This window comes from Ruditapes philippinarum, unplaced genomic scaffold (assembly GCF_026571515.1).
Source record: "Ruditapes philippinarum isolate M1 unplaced genomic scaffold, ASM2657151v2 ctg7421_1_1_1_1, whole genome shotgun sequence".
Lineage (NCBI taxonomy): Eukaryota > Metazoa > Mollusca > Bivalvia > Venerida > Veneridae > Ruditapes > Ruditapes philippinarum.
The window spans coordinates 48,018-55,673 of record NW_026854398.1 but is presented as its reverse complement, the minus strand read 5'-3'; positions in this window follow the sequence as shown (position 1 = coordinate 55,673).

The window sequence follows — 7,656 nt, the reverse complement described above, 5'->3', positions numbered from 1 at the left end:
CTTTCATAAGAGGAAGCTATCCAGCTAGCTTATGGAACGTTGGTTATACTCAGTGCTTGTTTGTGCCTGAAATAATACACAGAAGGGGGCCTGAGGTCTTCCTCCACTAGTCAAGCTGGAACATTGCCATATGACTTATACTGTGCCAGTGAGACTTTAAACCCAATCAAACATCATTATTATCAGCATTTTCACTCCTATTTTTATAATCATCATCATCATTTTCATTATGTTTATTAATTATCATCTTTTAAAGATAAAAACCATCATCATCAATCATCATTTCTTAAATATCCATCATTGTATCATCAGGGTAGGAAAGTCGGCAATTCTCATAAAAAATACATTTTAACCAGAAACGTATCCTTGTATCCTCATATAACTTTAATGGATGTTTCTCATCAATTTGACCTTTCACCTCTGAACTGACTTCACATCTTCGCTCAATTTAATTTGATTGGCATATGAAGTGTGTGTTTCTAATTAGTGTACTCTCAAAGTGAAATAGCTGGTACCCACTTGAAATAAAGTGCCTGGTTTCCATTTTCTTTACATGATTTTCAGTAGCAGGTCTATATATATATATATATATATATACATACTGAATCCTAGCGGTATTCCCGCCAAAACTTTACCACACATAGTCTGTGTTGTTCTTTTTTAGCCCAAGTGTTATGATTTATGAAATTTGTGAATTTACTGTATTTGATTGTTATAATCAAGCTGTATTTGATTGTTATAATCGAGAAATTTATTTAATAGGGAACGATCTGAGATAAGCATCGTATACGTCACTGATAAGAGACCTGTTCTAAAAATAGCCACATATCGATAACTTTCGGACAAGGAAACTGGTTAATCTACATGTAGATTATACAACATGTAATGGTTACGAATACTTTTATTCACATTTCTCTCAATGGAAATGATGTTCCTGGAGTTAAACTTGCGTAAAGCATGATTGAGATGGTTTAAAAACATTAGGAAAATAAAGATGATAAGGTGAAAAAGAAATAACCTTTGGGGCAATACTTTCCCTGCATGTCAATTTGAGAAAAATGCCGGCGCTTGGCAATTTGTTTTTGTTTCACTGTTTATCAAAATTAGAAATGGTGATATGATATGGTATGATTTTAAGAAATTGGGACTAAAAATGAAAAGTATCTTTCTGTCCCAGATATACCGTACAAAATTTTGTTTCTATGTAAAATACGCAGATTAGAGAAGTCATGAATCTATCCACCAAAGTGCTACGAGTATTAGATTAATGATTAATATCTTAAATTAATTCTTTAATAATTTTAGAATAAGCAAAACTCTGCATTTTTCCTATTTTACCTAATAAAAAATGCTGATTCTAGTAGTTACTTTTAATATCAGAAATAATGTATACGTACATGCATGCTTGCATGTATATTTAAACTGAATTGACAATTGAGGTCCGTGATTTAACATACACTGTTTACGTATAGACAATAAAATACATTTGTTTTTTATTTTATGTCTCACACAAAATATTTGTTGTTAAAATCATCGCCAATTTAGAATTACTGGTGCATTTTTTAAACTTCGCCTCATCAATCAAAAGAGCCAAACTTTTTTTCTGCCTGAATGAAAAATTGATTATGACAAAAACTGTTTTATTGACAAATACAGAGGCCAGAGCAGATTGTGACATATGTTTCAAAAGTATTGTGTAGTTGTCCCTTTTCTTTTCACACTATATTCCATTTCCAACTTGTTTGCATTCTACAATTTCTTAAAATATTGCATGTAAACAAAGTAAATATACGCTGATTAACATCATGTATAATGTGTACTCCCTAATCCCTTGTCCGAAAGTCAGTACAGGTGATGTAGTGGTGATAAGGTAAAATCTATTTTTAGAACAGTGTTACCTTCAGATCAAATCCAGATCGAAGGCTATTAGATAAAAAATGCAGTCTTTTAGGATCATTAAAAAAAATAAACAACAACAAAAATGCTCGCTTTATGGTATTGGAATATGCCTCCTTTTTTCCAGATATAAATTTTTTGAAAAAAAAAAAGTCTGCTAATTATTCTTAATACATGTACCGGTACATGTATATATAGGGTTTTAGCTACATCTTTGAATAGGGTAGGATGAGTGTTTCCACTGATGTGTTCACATTTTATGACATTTTCTCTGGCAGACAAAAAGTAACTGAAGATATAAAACTGTCGGCAGCATGTTTACATTGCAGGAATATTTCTCTTCTGCCGAAGTAATTGACCCCAGTTTCCTGTATGTGATTCTTTTATTTGCTTCTAATTAACACCTATTTTTGTAGACAAAAAGATGAAATATTTAGAATAGAGGCTCTATTGTATGGCAGGGGAAAAGATGCAGTTATGCATACAAAAATGTAGACAGTTTAGACAATTGGTATATTTTCTGTCAGTTTGTAGGTCAAAGTTGAAAGCATACAAGAATAAAATTAGAAATTGATGGTTTTCTTATAGTGTTTAAGGGACATGATGGGACTGGAAATAATTTTTTGGGATTAATTTTAATGTTGTTTCATGTTGGTCTAGATAAATAACATGTGTGCAAAATCATTTGCACTCTCTGTTTCTCTAGAATAATTTTTCTTATTGTGAAAAATGACCCAAAATTGAAAAGCATACGTGTGGCTGAACTAATATACAAAGTGGCACTCCACCAGTAATGCTGGAAAGGCGCAATTTGACTATTACTGTGGCATTGTGACTTAAAAAAAGGACAGAGTCTGTTTAGACTGCCCAGACATGTAGACTGACTGGTGGTATAGAGATGGCATTATTGTCATATATTTGCTTAAATCTCCTTCCTACACTTTCATCATGTCAAATTATTTGTACTTTAAGTTATTTGCTACTTTACAAGAGGAACGCTGTACAATCCCTGTGTTAAAGGTCCGCCTGACTCCGCCACAACAATCATTAGGGGTTTTAGCACCAAATTTATAAATCATCAGATAACACAGGTGTTCAATCTGACTTTGTTGTATACTTGTGGTTATAGGTAATAAATTACTTTAAAAGGGTCAAAAATCGAACATTGTTTTGCAACCTACAGGGAATATGTATTATCTACACATAACTTAAGAATCACAACTCATTCCCAAGTGTTATTTCTCTTTGATGAAGATAATTTTGATGTATGAAATAATATGGATGATATGAAGGGCACTTTTTTGTATGAAATACTATAAATATCATACTGTAAAAAGTATTTCCTTGTCTGCTAGATTGTTTGTTCATTTTTACCAGTTTTGACATACAGATTTTTCATGCAGATTCTAAAGTTACTGTCCATTTGTACATATAATTGAAACCACATTTTGTGACCTTAAAGCTTGAAAATAAACAAAAGCCATATTTTGTAACCTAGAGCCACAATAAAGATCTAAAGCTGATGGGAGAACCAGATGTGCTGAGCCAGAAACTTTAAAGACTTTGCTAATTAAACAATGGAAGATCTTAAACACATGTGCATTAACTGGTACACATTTTTGTAGGATTTTATTCTCCCTTTTCAATAAAGGGCTTAATGGCCTCAATATGTTGAAGGTATGTCTGCTGACAGATCTAATAATCCTGAACTTGATTGAAATCACAGACCCAGTACTCACAGCCATACAGATGTATGTAACTTCCTATATTTCTTCCTTACACTGCTGAATTTGTTTAATTGACCTGTCCAGCTTTGAATTCGGAACTGTCCATTGTGAGGTTTAGGGATTTTTATCTTGTGGGATTAGCATGAGAAATTGGTAATTACTGGTAAACTATCCAGGAAAGCTGGGTTACCTTGATCGACCAAAAAATGTGTAAAAATTTGTCTAAGATACAAGACAATCAAACAAAAACTAAAATTTTAAATTATTCATAAAATTTTAAGTAAAATTGCATGCAGGCTGGTCTAGCTTGATACTTGTGCAATAGATAAGTTATTATGGCTGCCAGTATTGTCTTGAGTTAAGTTCTAGGAGATAAGACAGTTTTGCATCAAACCATTGAAATACAAGAGGTAACTAGGACAGACTTGTGCTCCTAATATTTTTCAATTTTCATTGTTGAAATTCTTATATTTGGGATTTTCTCTGCACATACTTTGTTTTATTCTCTTGCATTTTCTTTACATTTTTGCCTGTGTATCTCGGTTAACAAGAAATCAGCTCTGTTATCAATTTATCAAAAGACCATTCTATCATTTTTGAAGACCATGTTGAAATATGTTTTCAAAATCAAAATATAGATGACACATTCTAATTGTAAAAAAAACAATTGCATTTTTATTGCAAACCAAAGTTTTTGTATGATAATCATCTTGGAAAAACAGTCAAAGAGAAAAAAATTTCAAGTAATTTCTAAGGAAATTGTAACTATTAAATTAGAAAAAAAAAACACTGATATTTGTAAAGACTTTACAACAAGAATCTTATAAATATGAAATATGTTAGGAAAACATATTTTGAAAAAATGAATGTCATCTGTTCTCTAATGTTGTAGCAATATCTCTCCAACATGATTGTTAATGTTTTAAAGTAGCAGACATACAGTTGATGTACAGTGGTACAAGTCATGTATAATACTATAATGTATTACATTTGATTGTGAATACAAGAAAAGCATTGATGCAAAGCATCAAAGGGCGACGCCAAAAGAATTTGATCCAGGTTTGCACCTAAATACTTAACAAAAGATGTGTACTTTATAGCAGTACCATTTCATGTGACCTGGAGGCTTGGCCCAGTTTATGTTGAAACTTAAACCAAAAAGAATAGACTCTGTCTTGCCAAGATGCAAAGACAATTTATAGTCAATAAACCAATCTTAAGATTTACTTTACCAGATACAAGGATACCTGAGTCATCATCACAGGCACAAGTATCACACCTGGGAAGAAAAAATATGACCAGATTAATAAAAAATCTGTGTTCATCTTAAAAGTGTCAAAAACCAAAAAAAATATGTAAATAATGACCCCCTTTAAAAATATACTATTAAACTTTAAGTATATTTTTAAAGGGGGTCATCATTTACATTTTTTTTTTGGTTTGTGACACTTTTAAGATGAACACAGGTTTTTTTTTTTCAATTCTGGTAATATTTTTTTTCCCAGGTCTGATACTTGTGCTGTGCATATAATAAAAGCTTATTGCTTAGGGTTGCAGACATGTCATTGACATATATTAGACATAAAAGAGGACCTAAAATGAACATCAGGGGGACACCATAGATATTCAGAGAGAACGAGTACCAGCCACATTTACCAGCTGCTATCAGAGATAAGACTTGAACCATGCAAGAATGTCATTACATATGGCAGATGCTTGAAAGTTCCATGAAGAAGAAGAAAAAAGAACTTCTTCATGTGCGTATAGTGTGATCAACTGTACCAAATGCTTTTTGTAGATTTAAAAGTATCACGCAATACTGCTTTTAACCATTTCAAATTAAATGCAATCTATTAAACGAATCAAACATGTGTCAGTTGAAAAAACCACTTCTAAACCCTGACTAAAACTGCCTGACCATGACTCGAACCCATGACTTTCAGAAGACCAACTGAGCTATCCGGCCGGCTACACATTTTCTATTTTATTAATGAAACAGTTCTAAACCTAAACCTTTTTTCCCCACTATATTTTGATTCATGTACTTGAATTTCTGATGTTTACAGAGCATAGTAAATTAAACTAATGGTTATTTGCAGTAACAGGATTAGAAAAACTTTCAGCTTGACCAGAACTCAAACCTGTGACCCACAGAATAATGTACCGCGGCTGTAGCGATTGAGCTATCTGGCCGCTTACACATTTTCTCCCCTAAATAGTGAAACAGTTCTAAACCGTGACAGATATATAGATTTTTAAATTAACAGATAATTAATTCTTAATTAATAAATAAGAAAAAAAAAACCTTACATACTCATAGTCTTTATATAATTAAAATAACAATTTATATAATTATTATTGTTATAATTATTTTTACTAAAAAGGGCTAAGACGGTTTATTGAATGTGCCATTATTTATAACAGGGTAATTTGAAAGTGAATATAACTGTGGGCTTATACATGTACAATATCTATGATAAGAAATGTTATGAAGGCTGATTTGTATTTTACATCAAGGGCAACGGGCGAAAACATGAAAATGCAACAAACGAACCTTTGTGGCTAGATTTTATTTTCATGTTTTCATCTGGCGCCCGGTTACTTTTTGTACTTTGTTGGTTTTCATGTGGCACAAATCACCCACTATAAAATTTAGTGTACAAATTTATTCAAGGACTAGTAACAATCTACTAATCTAATGTAAAAGTCTGTTGTCGGGTTGACTCAGGAGACCTGGAGGTTGAGACCCGGTGTCCTCCATTACAAATAGATTAAGTCAGAAGCTGTCCTTTTCAAACTATGCACATGTTAGAAAAAATTAGAATAACTATTCAGAACATGATTTTTTGAGGCTTTATAATTATATTGCTTAAAACCCAAGTTTAGGACATTTTAAATCAAAAAATGTTTTTAAAATTTAAAATTTTAAATAAAAGTCTATCCCTTTAAATAATAAGAAAAAGGGAATTTTTAAAATTCAAAATTTTTAAAGTCTAAATTTCCCCATATACTAAGTTTAAAAAGTATAAAAAAATTTAAATAATTCAAGTTTCAAATTTAAAAAATATGAAAATTTTGGGGTATAAAACCCAAAAAAAGTTATATAAAATTTTATCACTCATGGGGGTCTATGTTTTTTAAATGACCTTAAAAAATGGAAAATTTTTATAAAAAAAATTGTAAGTAATACTAAAAATGAGGGAAAAAGGGAAAAAAAATTTGTAAACATAAATTTTATTTCCCCTTGAAAAAAAAAAAAATAAAACCCAAAAACCTAAACTAAAATTAAAAAATTTTGCGGGGTCTTTTAATTAGGGATGCTAATTAAATGTAAAGAATTCATAAAAAAGTAGATGGCCATGTGACAGCAGTAATTGCAGAAAATCGGATAGCTGTCAAACATCCGGATACTGGTACACTTTGTAAAAACAACCATTCTGATCAACAGATAAACGTAATATGGATAAATCAATAGGATAATCGTTTACAACAGTCCATTACCTATCCTAATACTCATTTGCAGGTGAACTTTCTTCTTGTAGGAAAGTTTTAAAAATATATAAATGAATGAGCATCAATGTAGACCACAACGATATTCGAAATCCGGGTTTTAGTATTGTCAATAAAACAAAGGGACAAGCTGTTAATCAGAGCCTGCAATTTCGTGAAAATTATATTCACAATGCACATGCTTTTTATATAAAGTTATTAAATACAAATATAACAACATATTTGTTTACTTGATTTTTACGAATCAAAATAAATATAATTAACACAACATGAAATTAACTGTTAATAATAACAGCTCCTTCCATAGGCAAAAATAAAAAGCATTCCATATAAGACGACGCCGCTCACCGGCGTCGCCAATAAAAAGACAATACAGGGTATTTAATAATGGTAAAATTTTATTTGAATAGGAACAAACAAACACATTTTTACAACAAAGACAAATTTATTTAATATCACAGTTAATATACTATAGTTATGTTGTAGGTTACTTACCTGCCATTCATTAATATTTCCTCATATA